The 18,474-nt window shown below is 43.2% G+C and overlaps 1 long non-coding RNA gene across 2 annotated transcripts; it reads left to right on the forward strand.

Annotated features, from left to right (window-relative positions):
- The first annotated feature begins 705 nt into the window (after positions 1-705).
- LOC140068988 (uncharacterized) lies at positions 706-16,705 on the forward strand. Of its 2 annotated transcripts, XR_011848670.1 has the most exons (3): positions 706-868; positions 7,944-8,036; positions 16,018-16,705. It is a non-coding gene; the product is annotated as an uncharacterized lncRNA (long non-coding RNA). The 2 variants fall into 2 exon arrangements; XR_011848669.1 differs by lacking the exon at positions 16,018-16,705 and having other exon boundaries at positions 7,944-8,464.
- The last annotated feature ends 1,769 nt before the right edge of the window (positions 16,706-18,474 follow it).

Raw genomic sequence — 18,474 nt, forward strand, 5'->3', positions numbered from 1 at the left:
AACACAGAGTTGTCCTACACTACACACTACACAACCTACTAAAAATGTTTTCTAGGGAAAAAGGAGCTAGGAGAAGCCTCTCCTTAGACAGCTGGAATTCTGCGGCTCAGACACTATGAGCGGCTACTTCCTCAGGTTCCTGCTCCATCTTCAATCACTGCGGACACATTTCTCTACTTTCTAGTTTCCCGCGTTCTTTAGACACACCCATCCATCTAAAACCACGCCCACCAACGTCAGGCAGCTACTGGGGTACGTGCACATTGACACAGTCCTCATGGCAAAACATTCCTAACCTCTGGTTTGGAGCCTCCCACCTCATATATGGTGGGTCCTTTTACAAGGGTTCATTATATGACACATAAGTATAGCGTGCAGCGCATCACTGATGCATCACAAGGCGTTAGTTCTATATAACGAACTCGCAGCTATGCATTGACCTTCCTATGTGAAGTATTCTTACATCAAGGTATATCGAGAGTAATCAGGTTCCACCCCTGGGTGGGGTGTCAAGTGGTACAGTCCTTAATGTAAGACGTGCAGAATCGAACGCACCGCACCCCATCTAGCAAGCAGGGAGGAGAGCGAGGCAATGTGCCACGCCCATTTCCATTCTCATTGGTTTATCTTTAGTGGTGGGCGGGGGGAATTAGTCCAAAGCTAAAATGTGATTGGATGGATGAGAAGGGCGGATGAAGCTGTTGCGGGTGGCAGGTGGTGTGGGCAGGGCTGGTCCAGCTGTAACTTACAGTCTGTTTGATGCATCCCGGGCTAGGAAAGTTTTAGCTTTAATTCTAATGTTATAGTGTGAATGGACCTGTGAGCTGATGGAAATGCATGCAGTGCTGGAGAATACAGGTGGACTCTGGTGAGTAGGGCTGATGTGTAATTCATAGCTTGCCTCCATATCTCTATGTCTGTATCTGAACTCTCTGCATTATCCCTTTACTGGTGAGGGTCTACAAAATTGTCATCAGGAATAGAATTCTAGCATTTGTGTCAGTAGGTTAAGTGTTGTGTGTTCATGTCACCTGTATGCTATATGTGATGTATTTTAAATATATCAATGGTTATGTTTAATGTGTGTGTGTATATGGGTGTGCAAATCTGATTTATAGATGCCATGACGATCATAAAATACTATATATATGTATTTGCTTTCCAAGAATACATACACACAGGTCATTTGTTCTGCAGATTTTTCCTAGATAAAAAAAAAAAAAAAAAAAAGCTGCAGCAAAGTGGGCGAGAGAAATAAAAACTATCCACACGTTTCACATAGGTATGGATTTTAAAATCCGCGCTGCAGTGATTTGTGCTGTGGGATGTCATCCATTGCAATGCGATGGGTAAAATCTGCTATGGAAAGATTGCTATGAATTTCCCACTTTTGCAGCTCTGGATTTTTTTCCCCTAATCTCATAGCTTTACAGTGAATTGCTTTGTGTCAAGTGCAAAGGGTTAAAAAGACAATACAGTTCACCGTCTTAATAGAAACCCGGAACCAAAGAACATCAAATGGGCAATAGTCACAGTAATGTAAAGTGACTAAAGTACAAATACACAGCACAAACAAATCCAAAAGACTTCCCCCCCCCCCCCCCCAGATATTTAATATACTGACACCAGACCACTATTAAATACAATTTTTGGCATAGAGGTATAATCATACATGATTAAATGACAATGGTGTTTCTGATTGTTGCTTCCATATTATGTATATAGGTTGGAGAAGAGTCCTATGACGTCCATAATGTATGTATAGCTTGTCTGGCGGATGTGTCAAGCCCCCTGCACAGGAATGTAGGCGTTTCCCAATCTGTAGAATGAAAGCGTCTGCAGATGTCAGTACGTGGGATAGCTATATATACACACATACAGCCCTGCTCCATGTCACTGACTATTTGAGGAGTCCAGACCTGATAAATGTCGTTAATGTACAGGGTAATGTTACGCTTCATACTGACGCTTATGTAACACTTATCCCTATAGCTGTCCATAGAAGGGATGGTTTCTGTCTGACTAGACCACTTAGGGCCCTTTCATATTAGTGTTTTTTTTTTACATGCGTGTTCTGCATTTAAGACTGGGCCATTACATAAAATGACCTTTTTCAGACTTGTAATTTTTTTAATGCATGTAAAACATGCAGCATTCTCTACTTTTTGGACGCATTGTAAACGCAGTTGACATAATACGAGCGCAAGCGTTGGAAAACATAGACCACTTTTATCAGTAAACTGACACACTGACCGAAAATCTGACAGAAAACTAAGGCTGGTGCCACACACACCGCTTTGTCTGCGTTTGAAAACGCAAACGTAGACAAAGGGGCACCCACCGGGGTGGGCCGCGGCCCGATCGCATCTGCGTTTCTATGGTAACGCCTGCGGTCGGGAACGAGTCGCCGGTGTTTTGCGTTAAGTTAATGCAAAACACCGGCGGCTCGTTCCCTATTGCAGGCGTTCCCATAGAAACGCTGATGCGATCGGGCCCCGGGCCAAACACAGACAAAACTACACGTGTGCCACCACCCGAATGGAGCAGACGGCTGCGCATGACCGTTCTACTCCATTAATCTCTATGGAGCTGATGGAGATTGCCGAGCATGGCACTCGCCAATCTCCGTCAATTCCATGGAGTTTTAAGGATTTTCACACTCTTCCAGTCAAAAAAACGTTTTGACCCAAACTCTTGTGCAAAACATGCCCGTTCCTGATTACAGGCTTTAATTACAAAAGAAGAAACCTAGCGTGGAAAAATCCATATATTTTCCATAGAGCTGCCAGTGTCACTACAAACGCAGTACTTATCGCACTGCTCAATAGCGATGAGATGTGGGCGACATAACTTTCAAAATTCTCTGGTTTGTAATTAGAAAGATTTGACCACTTTCTTCTGAAACAGAATAACATTTAAAATTGTGCTTTCCCGTCACGTTTTCTTGACACGTTACAGCGAGGGCTCATTCACGTTTTTTGATGTGTTTTTTTTTTTTACGTATTACAAAGGCTTCAGCCTTGATCACATGCTGAGGTTACATTGCTTTTCTACTGCATCAAGGCTGAAGCCTTTGGAATGCGTCAAAAACGCCTCAAAATGCGACGCATCGTGTGAAAGTGCCCACAGGGTGCAGCAACGCGTTTAGTTTTTCGGATGCAGTTTTTGAAGCCAAAATCAGGTGTGAGTCATTAAGAAGTGCTGCTTCTCCTCCTGGTTTGGACATCGAAAACTGCATCTGAAGAACTGAACGTGTGGACGTATCCTGGGATTCAAACAAGACTTGTTCATTTTGCAGTTAAGGCACAAAAACTCCTGTGTGACTATACAATCCAAAGGTGTTTCCTCACTTTACAACTGCTGCAAACACCTTTAATCCATCCCCCTCTTCCATGGCCAACGATGGCACATTTATTGAGGTAACGCCTCAGATTTAGCTCAAAATCCCGCTGGTATGGGTGGACATGGTGCTCGACAGATTTTGCACTAATGTTTGAAATCTGTCTCCAGAAAATTGATGAGATGTGAGTGATTTGTTAGCCAGGACTGTGGGATAGAAACGGCAACTGAAAGACTCGTGATACTGCCTACGTTTTACTTTATGATTATTGTGATGGTAGCAGAAGATAATTGGTTTAAATATCTTGCCATCCCAGGCCTAGATCATCTGTCAAACCAGTCTGATTGGTTAGAAGTCTCTGGGTAAATTGAGAAAAATTTACTTTACTGCATGTGCCATAAAATTGCCTCATTTCTATCCATTTCCCAGCGGGCGAGCCATAGAGTCGGCTATTCACAGCAAATAATGTGTCACAACCAATAAAATGTATTGTTTGCCATGGGTGCGGGCGGGTGTGACTAAATATAGAAGATATGTAAGGGTCCTCCTACAGTTCTGACATGCAAGATGAGGATTATATAACATGTTTCACTTGGGTGACCATACACGTTGGGGCACTTATACTAAGGGTCCGAACGCAGCATTTTCGTGGGGTTTCTCAATTTTTTTTCCATTTTGCCCTGAATTGCCCAGGGTTTTTGGCGCTCACGATTGGTTTGTGTCGCATCGGCGCCGGCTTGCATGCGGCACAAATCGGGGGCTTGTTTCTTATTTCTGAATGCATTTAGGTCTAAATGCGTTCAGGAGTTGCTCCTCCCTGTTGTTCTTGAATTGGGAATAGTGATGGATATTTGACATGTTCATGACTTCCTTCTCTGAACAACCGGATGGCGGAGGTCTCCATACATAATAGACAGTTGTCGATCCCGCCAAAAACGGGCAGGTTTGGCCAACTTTTCTGTTATGTTTAGGGGGACTTTATTTTATGTTTAGATAACACACTGAAAGGGATTTTCCAGTACTTAGACATCTGATGGCTAGGTTTTGATGCTGCATTTGATTTGCACTTAGAAATGGAATTCAAGCGCTTTGGGGCGGAGTTTCTCCAGGGTCTCAGATCAATTTAGAGTTAAAAATTAGATCCACACTGATGTGGAATTGTGTTTCTAAATGCAATTTCGTAAACACAACTTTAGGGTAGGTCATCAGTATCTGATAGGTGAGGTTTAAAGGGGTTATCTGGGTATAAAAATTCACTTGGGCCGGGCTGGGAGATGGGGACGGATGGGAGGAGCCGGCCACATACCGGACCGGAAGTTCCCTGTGCGCGGCTTCTGTGCCCCTGTAACCAAACGGGCACGGATCAGATGGACCGCGGCGCGGGACATCAGCAGCGCCGGAGGAGTTAAGTAGCCCGGCTCTCAGTTAGTTTGTATACCCAGATAACACTCCACTGATCAGCTGTTCAAAGAGACAACAACATTTAGATGAGCAATGCCACATCATGGCCACTGAGGACAGCGCCATATGTTATGTAACAGTTGGGTCCCATTCACGTAATTGTGAATGATCCGCAACAAGGCCATATGACCGGTGGATGTGACGTCATAGACGTGAGAAGCGGATTTGGTGCTTAAAATAGCTGATGGGAGTGCTGAGTGTTGGAACACCACCAATCTAGAATGACCTATCCTGAATTGATAAATATTTTAATCCCGAAAATCCCTATTAAGGACATCTCTTTATGGCGTCATACTACGTACAAGAGTGGTGTGACAAATCATTAGCTTCATACATTGGGGGCTTTCCCACATGCGGCCACCCACCTTATTGGTGCAAAATACAGTGTTGCATTTTATTCTCCACAACCAATTTGCCTCAAAATCTGTAATTCTATTTGAACCTGCCCTATATCTGATGGCCTCTTTAGGAATTGTTCTGGTGTCTGTACAACCTTTATAAATGCCACAGATTTCTCAATGGAAATCTGCACCTTTCATACCCCAATGTTCCTCTGTGCACATATTATTATAGATGTGATAGTCCTGGAAGGATTGTCTCCCGGGCATAGCCATAGGACACTTATTCCTGAGTACTGCTGCAGTGCAGTGGATACTCGCTCCCATCCTGGAATCCTGCTCACTTAAGGTCACATGGTAAACTTTCACCTTGTGACTACATTCTCTGGACATTTACTCGTTAATCTGCTGCCCGTATGTTTATGTAGTGACCCTTCACTGTACTTTTTTGGCAGACTGGAGAGTTGCCGATAGTATTTTCTCCTGTGAATAGTGATGCAGCCATGTAATAGACCAAGAATATCTGTACTTCTCTATGTATAACCATATCCTGTATTTACACCAGGGAGAAACAACCTAAACCCACCTGCACTTAGATTTTCTGTCAGGAAAATTGTAGCGCGTGGCCGCTAACGTTGTTTAGAGCCAATGTGCTAGCCATGGTTTTCACAGCTAGCCCGACGCCTCATGTATTTCGGTGATCTCCCGCACAAGGCCGTGTATGAGGTGTCTTCCTGAGCTTCAAATTATGGAGCAGGTCCTATTCCTGCCCTTGTTTGTGGCTTGAAAAATCCTTATCTATTGACATTGGAGCTTGAGTGGACCTCACACGCCTATGACATGCGCTTCCATTGGTGTGCAGGTAATCTTATACATTACTAGTGTAGTAGATGGCATTTCTACAATGCAAAGCTTGAGATTGAGATCCTGCCCTGCTGCTTGTGCAGCTAGCCTAAGGTAAGGGAAATTCAGTGGAAATTGTCAAAGGTAACATAGGCTATCCTGGGCCATAGCCCGGGCGAGCATACAGCTGGGTAGAGGAGAGGGGAGCGCTCCTTACCCCTCTCCTGTCCATAGAAAGCCGAGCGCCAGTCCGGTGTGGTGAGACATGTGAGCTGACCACACCATGACTGGGTGCTGTAGACCTCACAGGCCCCCATATGTTTGTGTGCATGAGGCCAAAGGGGGGAAATTTATCATATTTATTAGATTGATGATAGAACATCCGCCCATGTGGCACCACCAGATACATCAAGAATCTTAGGTCTCCTGAGGTATCCGGCGGGAGGCCAAATACCTGAGGTTTTCTGTCGGTGGCCAAAACTGCGCCAAGCTGCCAGTTGGCGTAGTATTGTGCTAAAACCATAGTACAGTGGTGGCGAACCTATGGCACGAGTGCCAGAGGCAGCACTTGGAGCCCTTTCTGTGGGCACCCAGGCCATCGCCCCAGCACACCAGACAGGACTCAAAGAATCTTTCTGCAGTTCCAAGCAACTTAAAATATGCAGATTTCAGTCATATTTTGACTTACTTCGCTACTTGGGACTGTAGGAAGAGGGAGAATGAGTAGACCGAAACCGAATTATCTTTGGAGGACCTCCTGCTAGCCCCACGATGCTCTGTGTACAGAGGGACCCTGGAAAGAAGCTAAAATGATGCAAATTTTACATCTTTCTACTGTGTTTTTGTCCTCAGGAGGCCAATCTGATTGAAAGTTGTTGAAGAACTTGGAGCAATAAGTTACTGCTTTCATTTTTGGTTGGCACCTCGTGATAAATAAGGGGGGTTTTGGGTTGATTTTTGGGCACTCAGCCCCTAAAAGGTTTGCCATCACTGCCATAGTAGATGGTACACAGTTACTGCCACATGGTGACCCAATCTGCTGCTGGCCGCCCCCTCCATGCCCACATGCAATTACTGGTGTTTCGCAAGTAATCGCAATTGTTTCAGGGCATCTACACCAGTTTTCTGTCCCCTATCCCATGATATAATCTTCTGGATTCATAAACTAGGACCAGCAGTCTAAAACCTATTGCCCAAGAGCAAGATTGTCCTGACAACCATGCTCTGTGCACTTGCAGGATTTACTGGACCGAACCCATGATCACTGACGTGAACTAATATGTTGAGTAATTATAGGTTCGGTCCAGTAAATCTAATGTGTGCACATAGCGAGTTTGACGGAGCAAACTCTCTTGCAGGCAATGGGCTTAAATTGCATTGGCTACTCTCAATCCTACTTCTGTAGGAGATTAGGATTGGGCAGTGGAACTTTAGCGTTGGATTACACACTGCAAGTCTGCCTCACGTGTGTCCCAACTCTGGTGGATAATCCGCGGGAGAGAAGAAGTACACCAAATGGACAGATTTCCTTTGCATTGCTCAATAAAAAGCAATTTGTGTAAACTTATGAACATTTGCACATCACATGGCGTAAGACTCCTCCGCAACTTGACCTCTAAACCCATTGCCCGTAAGCATATTTGGATAGACAAAATCGCACCGTGTGCTGTATGGGATTTACTGCACTGGACTTAAAATAAGAGTTTAGTTCTGTGGTTGTAGTTTCGGGCTGGTAACTTGAGAATATTTAGCCGTCACTTTGCATAATAAGACCAAACTGATACCTACCTCTCACTGTGCCTGGCACACTGTGGTTTCATCATGGGTCTTCACCAGAGGTCAGAGGGGTCTGTCTGTAAATATTGGTTGTCTGTAAGTCGGGTGTCCTTAAGTAGGGGACTGCCTGTATAGTTTTTATTAGCATATTAGCATATTCTAACATATGTTCTCTGTTTACACAGGTATCTTGGTGTGACAATGGTAGTGAGCAGTTCCAAACCTCAAGTCCTCCTTGACACGGGAATGCATCAGCCGAACCACGTCTCCAGATGCAGGTGAGCCACTGACTAACGCACATTGCGCTCCTACATAAATGCCACTGTGCGTGTGACAGCGGCTAACCAGCCTCTTGGAATCACCCCGACACTGGTCAATACTGCATCATGGTGCACGCTGCATGCTATATATTATATTACAGTCAGATCTCCTCAGTGACCCCCACAATGGACAAATCAAAGAAATCTATAATGAACTGAACATCTTTCATCTGCCACATCCAAGATATACGCAGAAGGATTTGTGGCCACAGGTCCCGGCTGTGTGTCTTATGTGGGCGGCTGAGGATGCAGGTGTAATGTAGATACGCAATTGCGTCTGTATTGTGTTGATCGTGAATGATAATATATGTATTGTGCGGGTCCTATACTAAACGTGTCTATAGTTTGTATCTTGTGATCTTTATCTAATAAACCTAATTGTGGAATATTTGTCGTGGTGTCTTTTTAACGTTATGATTGAATCCATAAGTTGGGTGCATAAGAGGACAACGTTTGATGCGGTCAGTAGACAGAGAAAATAATTTTATGATTGTTCAGTATCCGCAAATGTAACTTTTATGTACAAGTATTTTTTATCTGGTCATGATTTTAGTTATTTAACCAGCAGATGGCGCTGTTCTTACAGAAACTCTATGGATGTTGTAGAATAATGCAGAGAAATGGTAATTTATAGGGACAATGTGAACAGATTTTACCCTGTTCATAAACAATAAAGGGTTTTTATGGGGCACTTGTACTACTAATGACCTATACTAAGGATCTATTTGGCACACCACTATACAAAGACCTTTTTTACATGAATGTATGAAAACAAGCATATTCTACCCATACCGTTTCCAAATGGGTAGCATATGGCCACATTCATTCCATTTTAATCCAACCTGTGGATACCTGATGCATTATGATATTACCATATTTTTCCGACTAAGGCGCACAAAAAATCCTTTTATTTTCTCAGAAATCAAAGGTGCGCCTTATAATCCAGTGCACCTTATATATGAACCGTACTTACACACAACAGCTGCCTTGAACTGTGCACAGGTCTGCCACCTGCTGGTCATTCATCCTTATAATCAGGTGCGCCTTATACTCTGTTGCGCCTTATATATGAACCTAGACATTTTAGCAGGCATTTATTGATGGTGCGCCTTATAGTCCGAAAAATACGGTAGTCTTCTTTAAATGGGTCCCTGCATATGTCACCATTCTGGGTGAGCATTACCCCTGTACAGTCTGAGTTAGGCTTCATTAACACTGACATATGCCAGCATGGCGACGGCCGGGGCGGGCATACGTCTCCGACGACGACCCCTCCCTTCTCCATTGCAATGCATTAGGTACGGCCATAACACAGGGAAAGATGGGACATGTCCTATCTTTTCCTGTGTACGGTGCCGCACGTTTGTGGTAGCGTATCGTTGCTGCAGCCATTACCGTCTAATAGGAACGCAAGCTTGCGGCTGCACATACGTCACCCATACGGCCGTGTGAATGCGGCCTTAGGCCCCATTCACACAGCCATATGGGGGCTCCTGATCTGGCCGCACAACGTGCAAAAAAAAACCTCTGCAATCATACTGACACCATATGGTTAGGCATTTACAAACGGCCTTATAGTTTTGTTTTTTTCTTTCAACCCCTTACCGCATTTTGGCATTCCTGTACGTCCAGTAGCAGAGGCGTGATGGCTCCGCCATCTTGGCTCGGATCATCGATCCCCGTGACATCATCGGGGGGCATCAATCCGTTGCCATGACAGCCTCGTGTCACACAAAGACCAGAAGCTGTGAAGTTTTATGCTATCTATTACAATGTGAGATTTGCACACTGTAGATGATGTGCAAATTCCCATATACTGCCCCCCTTTCCCTAGAACTGATATAAATAAACAGTGAAAATCATAAACCTGTTATGTATGGCCGTGTCCCAAAATGCCCGATCTATGAAAAAAATAATTAACGTTTTTTTTCCCAGCGTTTAACCCTGTAATGGAAAATAGCGCTCAAATTCGAAAATGCCACATTTTTGCCATTTTGCAAAATACAAGAAATTCAATAAAAAGTGATCAAAAGACCGTACAGTCCTCAAAATTGTAGCATTGAAAACGACATCAAAAGTCGCAGTAAATGACACCTCCCACAGCTCCATACACCAAAGTATGAAAAAGTTATTAGCGCCATTATTAGCGTTTTAATCTTTGTAAATGTATGAAAACATTATAAAACCTATACAAATATTGTATCTCCGTGATTGTACTGACCCAAAGAATAAAGTAGACATGGCATTTGGGGTGCTCGGTGAAAGAATACGGCGCAAATGCGTTTTTTCATTTTCACTGCATTCAGAATTTTTTTTTCCCAGTACATGGCATGGAATAATAAATACTGTCACTATGAAGTGCAATTTGTTACACAGAAAACAAGCCCATACAGAGCTCTTTACATGGAAAAATAAAAAAGTTATAGATTTCTGAAGGTGGGGAGTGAAAAATGAAAACGCAAAAACGAAAAAGGGCCTGGTCGTTAAGGGGTTAATAGACTCAGGATTGCACTCAATGTAATACCTTTTAATCAATCAATGCTTAGGGCCATGCAACCCGTCAGAACCGTTTTTCATGGATCACTCAGACTTTAGTTTATGAGGAACAATGAAAAACGGATGGTGGACTCTTTGCATCACATGCGTATTCCTGTCCTCTGCACGGTGGTCAGTCTCCAAAATCCAGCCGTCTCCGTGTTTTGGTACTGCAAAGATAATTGCTGAGCATAAGTTTGTTGCTATGCCTGATTGATGAAAAGTGATAACTTTCTAATTGATGGTGGTCTGACCACTGGGTCTTCCACTTGTTCTGAAAATAGATTCCTATTTTTGCATATGAGTACAGCAACAGGTTACACTCCATACAGTTTTTTTTTGGACAACAGTCAAAAACTGTACTCTGCAATTGCCGATGGTGCTTTAGAAGCGAATGGATTGGCATTGTACCAGCATGACCTTATACTTCATTAGTAGAGAAGAGGGTGAAAGATTGGTGGTCCCATCAATGAGAATATTACCATGTATACTCTGTATAGGTAAAAACGTGATAACTTGTTTTTGTAATGTCCTGCAAGACGGGTCATCACTCAATTCAACATTTTTAAGCCAACATCACCTTCAATGCTGTGATTTTCCCCAAGGTCTAATTTATACTGTAGCTATCCAATGATGATCCTTTGCTGCCATTAATGCCCAAAAGAAGTGTTTACATCTGAGGAGTTACCTAAAAGTTTATCTTTCAAACATAACTTTCCTTTAGAATCCCAGCCCATGATTGGTTGGTGTCCTGAAAATCCTGAGAACAGAGAGTCTATAAATTCTTTTTCCGATTGGATTGCTGGGTCTTTTTGCTTCTGTCTTGTGAGCTCCACTTGCTGTCCAGGCAGCAGAGCCAACCTGGCTTGTATTACAGCCTTCTGAGCACTGGATCAAGGCTGCGGCCGCTCCTTAGGGTGCAGTCACACGTCGCATTTAACGCATGTGTTTAAAACTGCGTTGCAACAGCTTAACCCCTTAAGGACGCAGCCTGTTTGCAGGTTAAGGCTCGCAACTTTTTTTTGAAATTTGACCAGTGTCTCTTCCTGTGGTAATAACTTTTAAACACTGTTACTTATCAAAGCGATTCTGAGATTGTTTTTTCCCCACATGTTGTACTTCATTTTAGTGGTAAATTTTGGCTGATAAGTTTTGCGTTTATTTACAAAAAAAAAGAAAAAAAATGATGAATTTTTAGAAAAATTTGCCATTTTCGAAATTCTAAATCACCGCGTTTTCAGGCAGATCGATTTACCACCTAAATAACTTGCAGAATAACATTTCCCATTTGTCTACTTTACATTTTCATAATTTTTGAAATGTTTGGATAATTTATTTTGACGTCATGCGGCCTACAAATCGAATAGCGATTTTCCGTATTTTCGGAATTGACTATTTTGGGGATAAATACTGTTTGAAATCAAATTTTACATATTTAGCAACAAAACCCCCTATATAACCAACCCATTTTCAAATCTGCACCCCTCAAACTATCAGAAACAGCATTTACAAAGATTGTTAACCCCTTGAGATCTTCATAGTAATTGAATCAAAATGGCGGTGAAATTTAGAATGGTCAAATTTTGTCGGTTATACGTTCATTTAGCCCTAAAATGTACACATTTCCAAAAGATAAAAAGAGAAAACTCACCATAAAATTTGTTCTACAATTTCTCCTGAGTGCAGCGACCCCCCACACGTGGCCGTTACTTGTGTTATGGGGGCACAGCGAGGCGCAGAAGGGAAGGAGTACCCTGCAGCTGCCAGGATTTTAGTTTTCTGGTTGCCCCCTTTTGAAGGCTATAAAATTTTCGCTTTTCCGTTATTTGGGCCATGTGACGGCATTTTTTTTGCGGGACGAGATGCTTTTTCCAGTGTTACCATTTTGGGGTTGGTATCACCTATTGTTGAAAATTTTGGAACTTTTTTTGAGGTCATGAGTAGAAAAGCATCAATTCTGTACTGGATTTTTTTACTTTTTTTTTTTTTTCGTGTTCACTGTATATCCTAATAACCCTGTTATCATTATTCTATGGGTCGATATGATTACGGGGATACCAGACATGAATATTTTTTCTTATGTTTTACTAAATTTGCCAAATAAAACCCTAATGTGGGGAAAAATCTATCATTTTTGCATCGCTGTCTTCCAAGTGGCATAACATTGTTACGTTTTTGGCTACAGAGCTGGTTGATGGCTTGTTTTTTGCGGGACATGTTGTTCTTTGCAACAATATCATTCTGGAGTACATATGTTTTGTTGATCACTTTTTATTGCATTTTTAGTGGGATATAATAGGTAAAAATCATAATTTTTGGCGGGTTTTTGGCGTTTTTTTTTTTACGGCGTTCATCATATGGGTTCAATAGTTATTTAGTTTTATTCTATGGATTGTTACGGACGCGGTGATACTATATATGTGGGGTTTGTGTTATGATTTAGACTTTTTTGAGCGTTATATGTCTCTTTATATGTTTTGGGGCTTATGGGCATTTTTAGTGATTTATAAAGTAATTTTTTATTGAAAAACATTATTTTGTAAATTTTTTACATGATCCACCATGGGATATGAACAAGCAATCATCTGATTGCTTGTTCTTGATAATACTCTGCAATACTAATGTATTGCAGGGTATTATCAGTGCCAGCCTATGCAGATGCATAGGCTGACACTTTGCCTTTAAGATGACGTCACAGACGCCATCTTAAAGGTAAACCCTCCAGGCTTCTCTGGGGTCCCGATCGGACCCCAGAGGAGCCAAAACAGCGATCGGCCCCCCGAAAACGGTGCGGGGGGGCCGATCGTGGGGTAAAGACCCCCAGAAGGCATGTTAAATGCCGCAGTCGCGTTGACCGCGGCATTTAACGGGTTAAACACCCGCGATCGGAGCCCACTCCGACCGCGGGTGTTAGCCGGGGATGTCAGCGGTAGATTACCGCTGAAATCCCGCGGCTAACGATGCCGGTTCGGCTGCTATACTGCGCTGAATCGGCATTGTCTCTGCGCCGTAGCTGTACTGCGCTGAGCGCTAATCGCGGGACTCAGCGCAGTACAGCTACGGCGCAGAGCACTAAGGTGTTAAGAGAGATTTGCCTAGTTAAACAGCTGTTAACACTTGTATTTACAAATGCGTTTGTTTTGTAAACGCAAGTGTTAACAGCTGTTTAATTAGGCAAATCTCTCTTCAGCTGTTGCAATGTGTATTTAAACGAAACGCACCCTAAATTACTATACAACTGAATCATCGCCACAGCCAACCACACCACCACATTGTGCGTGCCTGCAGGAAAGACCATTAACTGCCTGATGTGTGAACTGTGGTCCCCTTTTATTAAAGTGTTTGGTGCCAGTTTTCTGTCCGACTTTGCACTGAAAAGAATGTGCAAACTGCTTGCACATGTATTTATAAAATGTCTGTGCCAGTATTGTGTCACGGCAAGAAAAAAAACTATGTGCACCTAATGGGGCATTTTAGTGTTTAGTCGGAGTCAGTGCTGGTTGCACTAGTTTTGATAAATTTGTGCCTGTAAGTTTGGCAAAGATTACCGTTAAGTGTGGTCCCTGGCCTGCCACTAACATCACGGGCCTCCCCTTCACCATCTGCCAGCGATCCATCAAAATGCATGCGGCTGTGTACACGAGGCTTTACAATATTAATTCCTACTGTCTGATTCTATATATTATTTCTGAGACATGAGACTCTTCTTGTTAAGGTAAACCTGCTGATAGATCAAATCCTGTCATTTCTACTTGTTCTATTTTCCTAAAATCATTGTAACAGAGACTTCATTATAAGATGGCGCCGGCATCGTGATCATAACGAAAACAATTAAAGATAAAGAATGTCAACAAGACTTCAATCCTGACGTCAATAAGCAACAGCAAGGTAGTTCTCCAATCAAGAGACTACACGAGCTGGGAATTCTCCGCCCCTTCTGCTTCTTCCATAATTTCTATATAGTTTTGTGAAACCAAATAAAGTTCTAGCAGTGCAGATTTGCCATGGCCATGATCGCATGAGTGAGATTTAAATCAGCAAATGTGTCTGAATTAATTTCTTATGATGTGCACACATGCTTATTGATTAGAAACACGCAGCCAACGCACACTAAAAGAGGATGTCTTGAATCCTACCCTAACATTGGAGGCACTGCTGAGATTTCGCGATCAGGATGACCAGGACGCCCCCTCGTTCCAGCACCATTTGCAGCCTCGGGGTCACCACTTCCCGACTGGGTCTGATCAGCCCACGATCACGGTAAGTTTCAGATAACATATGTTAACCTGTGACTTGCCTGTGACTCGGGGAGTGGTGACACCTGTGGCTGTAGACGGCTGGGATTGGAGGGTAAATATGCATAGCCACCTGGTGTCCTGCATCGGGGTCTGAATTGTTATATAGCTCTGTATGAGAAGTGCCTTGGCTGCTGTGTGTATGCGCTTTGCTGAGCCAGAACAGAAAGGGAGGGGGAGGACGTTCGAAGTTCATATAGAGAGGAGTGTAGCGAAGCCGCAGTGAAGATCAGACATATGGGCCGTTAGAATTAGGAGAAAAAGGACGGATGTCTGCACACCAGACATAGGCCGCCAGAATAAGGAGAAAAAGGACGGATGTTTGCCCGCCAAAAATAGGCCGCCAGAATAGGAGAACGGGTAAAGAACGGGTGTCTGGGGATTTGACAGGAATTAGGAGAAAAAGGGAGATCGTTAAGCGGGGACCTTCTGATAAACCTCTAACCGACACGCAGTGAGCTAAGTCTCTATAACTGGTGATTGGGGAGCTTGAAAGTCAGACCTTCTGATAAACCTCTGTAACTGACACGTCTGTGAAGCTAGAGGGAAGTCAGCACGCTTCCACGCTTTCTATTGCAGATTAACCTATTCTTCTTGCTAGCCGGTCTCTTCTGACTGACTGTATGCTCAGGGACACCCCAACCATGACTATCACTGTATCTATAGGGCTGACCAGGATGCCCCCAGGGTAGGAGACTTTACCTACGGTTGGTGCAACAAGACAATGACCTTCTTTAACACTGACAGCACAGGTAACCCTGTATAGCAGTGTCTGATGTGTACAGGATTTGTTGGGATAGGAGAGTTAGGTTAGGCCTAGAGGCTGGGAAGGTGAGTGTACGGTGATAACATTTGAGTATTCCTTCCTCGTGATCCCCAGGGATAAGGTTGATCAGACACATAAAGAAAAGGTAGAGAATCCCAAAGGATTCTAAAAGAAGCACCTAGATGACAACGTTTATACAGATACAGTGGGAGCACCAAGGGGGGTCCCAGATGAGTACAAGGCCCACAATCAGATATGGACAGGTCTTCCCCAGATCATTATTCCCCAGAGAGCTATGAGTAAAGATGTTGGTTGGGTAACTGGTTTTTATTGTAATCAACAGAGACTTGTGAATTATATCAGAGATGCTTCCCAGAACCGCATGGATTTGGACATGACCCTTGCTGAGAAGGGAGGAGTCTGTAAGATGGTGGGAGTGACTTGTTGCATGTGCATCCCGGATGACATCGCCCCCTATGGATCGATTACCCATGCTCTTGAAAAGATTGAAGGACTGTCCAGGGAACCCAAGAGAAACTCGGAAGTGGACGCTATATCCTTCACTTTATAGTTGGGGGATTGGAAGGGTTTCCTGTAAGTGGGGGTGATATTGGGGATTGTGATTTTGCTCTTGTCACTTATTGTGTGTTATGTGGTCCCCCCATCAAGTCCGCCTAGTATCATGGGTATCAGTAGTTAGACAAGCCAAAGACCCCTTACTCAAGTTACCTAAATTTGCATAATGAAGATATCCCTCTAAGATCAACCACCCCTGAAACATATCAAACAGCCCCTGGAGTAGGGAACGGTAGAGTAGAGATTTGATTCCCATATGTGAAAGTCCACTAAATGGGGGCACACCCAACAGGGGTCTGCTGTCATCCAACTGGTGAAGAGGAGAACGATGCACATATGGGCAGATCTGTAGGTCCTTCTAGACTAAGAGTAGCTGAGAGAAATTCCAGGATTTAGGGGGGACTGTTAAGGTAAACCTGCTGATAGATCAAATCCTGACATTTCTGCTTGTTCTATTTTCCTAAAATCATTGTAACAGAGACTTCATTATAAGATGGCGCCGGCATCGTGATCATAACGAAAACAATTAAAGATAAAGAATGTCAACAAGACTTCAATCCTGACGTCAATAAGCAACAGCAAGGAAGTTCTCCAATCAAGAGACTACACGAGCTGGGAATTCTCCGCCCCTTCTGCTTCTTCCATAATTTCTATATAGTTTTGTGAAACCAAATAAAGTTCTAGCAGTGCAGATTTGCCATGGCCATGATCGCATGAGTGAGATTTAAATCAGCAAATGTGTCTGAAATAATTTCTTATGATGTGCACGCATGCTTATTGATTAGAAACACGCAGCCAACGCACACTAAAAGAGGATGTATTGAATCCTACCCTAACATTCTCATACCTAGAAAGCCAAGCAAAACTAATCTAGGTAATCATCGTCACCTGCCCCCGTCTATGTGTAACAGATAAACCATTGTTATACAATGCAGTATGAGGTAACGCCACATAATGTTAGTCAGCCATTCCCTGAACATGACACGTGTTATCCCGAGCAAAAAAACTTATCAGCACAATGTGAGATCATCCTCCAGAATTACAGGAAATGCCATCACTGCTTATATACTGTATGATCCTGACTGGTTGAAGGGATTAGAAATACACAGCTGTCTTCTTACAGGTTGTGTGTGGTATGACAGCTCAGCTTCATTACTGCAATGAGCCTGAACTGTAATAACTGTATAATCCATGGATAGGCGCTGTTACCTCTGTGCAGCTCACCGTGCTGGTATGCACCATAGGTTCAGGCTCCAGGAGCCTCAGCAGACCCATCTGTAGACAAATGTGAGTGTGCAGAGGGTGCAGTCGCAACCGGGCCCAAGAGGCTTAGGGGCCCATAAGGTGTAACTTTCCCATATAGGAAGACTATTACTATAAACCATACATTATAGTCGGGGCCCTGGCACAAACGTTGCACTGGGGCCCATCAGCTTCTAGTTACGGCACTGGTGAGAAGGTACGGATAGAGTCAGGTTATCGATGGAGGTCCTTCTTTTGTTGAATTTGTGGTAGAACAGAGAGCAATAATTTACTGCTTACATTGCTGTGTTGGCACTCTGCAATAAATAAATGGGTTTTAGTTGTAATTTGGGCACTATGGGGCAGATTTATCAGGTGTCTGAAAGTCAGAATATTTCTAGTTGCCCATGGCAACCAATTACAGCTCCCCTTTAAAATATTCATGAGCACTGGTAAAATGAAAGCTGAGCTGTGATTGGTTGCCATGGGCAACTGGAAATATTCAGATTTTCAGACACTTGATAAATCTGCCCCTATGTCTTGAAAAGGTTTGCCATCACTGGTATAGGGCATATAAAGACCTGTGGGTGGTTTACTGTCCCAAGTTGTGCATACAGGTCCACTGTAATTACTTGCTCCATATTTTGAGTACAATCCCTTATTGATCCACTGATTCTGCCTCCTTTTAGATGTATACATTTACATAATACAATGCTTAAAGGGGTTGGCCTTGTTAACTCATGTTTTTATAATGCGCGTCTAGTTTACCAATATAAAGACAGTCCTAGGGTTACGTACAAGATAGGTTCTTTGGGGGAGATTTATTATCAAGATTCTTAGGTAAAACTGTTCTAGTTGCCCATGGAAACCAATCACAGCTCAGCTTTAATTTTATAAACATCTATGGGAAAATGAAAGCTGAGCTCTGACTGGGCAACTAAAACATTTCTGCTCTCAGAGACCTATGATAAATCTCTCCATT

The sequence above is a fragment of the Engystomops pustulosus genome, chromosome 7 (genome assembly GCF_040894005.1).
Source record: "Engystomops pustulosus chromosome 7, aEngPut4.maternal, whole genome shotgun sequence".
NCBI classification, from domain to species: domain Eukaryota; kingdom Metazoa; phylum Chordata; class Amphibia; order Anura; family Leptodactylidae; genus Engystomops; species Engystomops pustulosus.